This window comes from Nerophis ophidion, linkage group LG29, assembly GCF_033978795.1.
Source record: "Nerophis ophidion isolate RoL-2023_Sa linkage group LG29, RoL_Noph_v1.0, whole genome shotgun sequence".
Lineage (NCBI taxonomy): Eukaryota > Metazoa > Chordata > Actinopteri > Syngnathiformes > Syngnathidae > Nerophis > Nerophis ophidion.
This window is the reverse complement of record NC_084639.1, coordinates 2,091,414-2,095,075: the sequence shown is the minus strand read 5'-3', so window position 1 is coordinate 2,095,075 and position 3,662 is coordinate 2,091,414. Positions and strand designations below refer to the sequence as shown.

General features: G+C 39.8%; 1 protein-coding gene across 1 annotated transcript in view; it reads right to left on the bottom strand.

The window, feature by feature from the left end:
* The window catches only part of fgfrl1a (fibroblast growth factor receptor like 1a), a 187,770-nt gene extending 187,751 nt beyond the window's left edge, over positions 1 to 19 (bottom strand). The window contains exon 1 of the mRNA XM_061892165.1: positions 1 to 19. This exon is cut by the window's left edge and continues 392 nt beyond it. The gene's annotated coding sequence lies outside the window, so the exon portion shown is untranslated.
* Between the last annotated feature and the right edge of the window lie 3,643 nt (positions 20 to 3,662).

Below are 3,662 nucleotides of genomic sequence, written 5' to 3'. Positions count from 1 at the left end.
CCCGGCTGCAAACTTTCAGCCAATCACCAGCGAGGCCAATCAGCGAGCGGACCAATCAGAGCGCAGGATACTGATTCGGAGCCGTTTGCCTCGTACTAATGACGTGCACTTACAGTACAGTACGATGACGTCACAGGAAAAATAAATGAACTTTTCTATTCTATTATAAGACTTTAATTGAGAAGTACAGGCAGGATATGTTTTGTTTTGGGCTTTTAAGAAAAATACAACTAGGGCAGGGATGTCATACTCAAAAACTGAAGGAAGCCGCGGGCCGAGGTTGAACAAATGAATCCTTTAATAGGGACCCAAACAAGTTTTGCATTGAATATTGACCAAGCAAGGCTTATTTAACTTTATAGTGACATGCAAAATCCAGTTTTAAATCATAAAAATTCAAAAATATCAATGGCATATCAAATAAAATGAAAATACGAATTGAATGCCTCTTTTCGGCGGCGGGTTTGAGTTTGGGCGGGTTTGGTGGTAGCAGGGGTGTATATTGTAGCATCACGGAAGAGTTAGTGAGGCTAGGGGTTCTGGGTATTTGTTCGGTTGTGTTTATGTTGTGTTACGGTGCGGATGTTCTCCCAAAATGTGTTTGTCATTCTTGTTTGCTGTGGGTTCACAGTGTGGCGTATATTTGTAACAGTGTTAAAGTTATTTATACGGCCACCCTCAGTGTGACCTGTATGGCTGTTGACCAAGTATGCCTTGCATACACTTGTGTGTGTGTGTGTATGAGCCGCATATATTATGTGAGTGGGCCGGCACGCTGTGTGTATGGAGGAAAAGCGGATGTGGCGACATGTAAAGAACGCCAAAGGCAGTGATTTTACGGCCCGCCCCCAATATTATTGTCCGGGTGGAACTTCGGGAGTCTCCCAGGAAAATCTGGAGGGTTGACGAGTATGAGTATTAGTGGTGAATGTGGCGTTAAAGCGGCGGGCCAGCTCTAATGCTAATTTGATATTGCCTCAAGGGCCAAATGAAATCACACGGCGGGCCAAATTTGGCCCGCGGGCCAGAATTTGACACCCATGAACTAGGGGGACATTTCAGTACACTGAAATGAGATTTTCTTATATAAACGGGGATAGCAGGTCCATTCTATGTGTCATACTTGATCATTCCGCGATATTGACATATTTTTGCTGAAAGGATTTAGTAGAGAACATCCACGATAAAGTTCACAACTTTTGGTCGCTAATAGACGTGCGCGTGACGTCATGAGTTGCAGGGCTCCTCACATCCTCACATTGTTTATAATGGGAGCCTCCAGCAGTAAGAGCGATTTGGACCGAGAAAGCGACAATTTCCACATTAATTTAAGCGAGGATGAAAGATTCATGAATTAGGATATTGATAGTGAAGGACTAGAAAAAAAAAAAAAAAGCGACAGCTCCGGGCAGCGGCAGTGGCAGCGTTTCAGATGTAATTAGACACATTTACTAGGATAATTCTGGAAGATTACTTACCTGCTTATTGTTTTCATAGTGTTTTGGTGAGATTTTAAAGATTGTAAAGACATACCTCGAGGTCGGATGGATGCGGTGAACACGCAGCGTCTCAGAGGGAAGCCCAGGAGCCAAGCACACAGCTGCCTTTTTTGACAGCTACTGCAGGACGACGAATAATCCATTGATGTCTCCGGTAAGATATATATCACAATTTCCCCATCCAAAAACAAGCTGGTTGACGTAGAGAAAACATGTTCGCTTGACTGCTCTGCTTCACAACAAACAAAGAAACACCGGCTGTATCTCGGTGCTAAAGGCGGCCGCAATCCACCGCTTTCCACCAACAGCATTCTTCTTTGACGTCTCCATTAATAATTGAACAAATTGCAAAAAATTCAGCAACACAGATGTCCAAAATACTGTGTAATTATGCGATTAAAGCAGACGACTTTTAGCCGTGTTTGGTGTAGCGCTAATAAATCCTTACAGTCCGTGACGTCACACGTAATCATTCCACGTTTTCAACAAATTTAAAATTGCAATTTAGTAAAGTAAAGCGGGCGTATTGGCATGTGTTGCAATGTTAATATTTCATCATTGATATATAAACTATCAGACTGCATGGTCGCTAGTAGTGGCTTTCAGTAGGCCTTTAATAAGAATAATAATAATAATAATATGTGCCAACACTGTAAAAAAATAATTGTATTTTTATGGTTAATTTACTCTAAATTTTTACTGTCATTTTTCAGTTTTTCTAAATAGGTTATAAAACTGTAGAATTGAAGACATTATCCATAAATAAACAATCCGCCTTTTATTTTAAGTAATATGCAAGTAATGACAAACTATATATATATATATATATTTTTTTTTTTTTTACAAAATAATAACAAATTAATTATACGTAACATTTTCTGTTTTCTTAAATTACTTTCAAAGTCATCCATCCATCCATCCATCCATTTTCTACCGCTTATTGAGTCCGGTCCATAGTGGATCTAACATAATAGTGAGAGTCCAGTCCATAGTGGATCTAACATAATAGTGAGAGTCCAGTCCATAGTGGATCTAACATAATAGTGAGAGTCCAGTCCATAGTGGATCTAACATAATAGTGAGAGTCCAGTCCATAGTGGATCTAACATAATAGTGAGAGTCCAGTCCATAGTGGATCTAACATAATAGTGTGAGAGTCCAGTCCATAGTGGATCTAACATAATAGTGAGAGTCCAGTCCATAGTGGATCTAACATAATACTAAAAGTCCAGTCCATAGTGGATCTAACATAATAGTGAGAGTCCAGTCCATAGTGGATCTAACATAATACTAAAAGTCCAGTCCGTAGTGGATCTAACATAATACTAAAAGTCCAGTCCATAGTGGATCTAACATAATAGTGAGAGTCCAGTCCATAGTGGATCTAACATAATAGTGAGAGTCCAGTCCATAGTGGATCTAACGTAATAGTGAAAGTCCAGTCCATAGTGGATCTAACATAATAGTGAGAGTCCAGTCCATAGTGGATCTAACATAATAGTGTGAGAGTCCAGTCCATAGTGGATCTAACATAATAGTGAGAGTCCAGTCCATAGTGGATCTAACATAATAGTGAGAGTCCAGTCCATAGTGGATCTAACATAATAGTGAGAGTCCAGTCCATAGTGGATCTAACATAATAGTGAGAGTCCAGTCCATAGTGGATCTAACATAATAGTGAGAGTCCAGTCCATAGTGGATCTAACATAATAGTGTGAGAGTCCAGTCCATAGTGGATCTAACATAATAGTGAGAGTCCAGTCCATAGTGGATCTAACATAATACTAAAAGTCCAGTCCATAGTGGATCTAACATAATAGTGAGAGTCCAGTCCATAGTGGATCTAACATGATAGTGAGAGTCCAGTCCATAGTGGATCTAACATAATAGTGAAAGTCCAGTCCATAGTGGATCTAACATAATAGTGAAAGTCCAGTCCATAGTGGATCTAACATAATAGTGAAAGTCCAGTCCATAGTGGATCTAACATAATAGTGAGAGTCCAGTCCATAGTGGATCTAACATAATAGTGTGAGAGTCCAGTCCATAGTGGATCTAACATAATAGTGAGAGTCCAGTCCATAGTGGATCTAACATAATACTAAAAGTCCAGTCCATAGTGGATCTAACATAATAGTGAGAGTCCAGTCCATAGTGGATCTA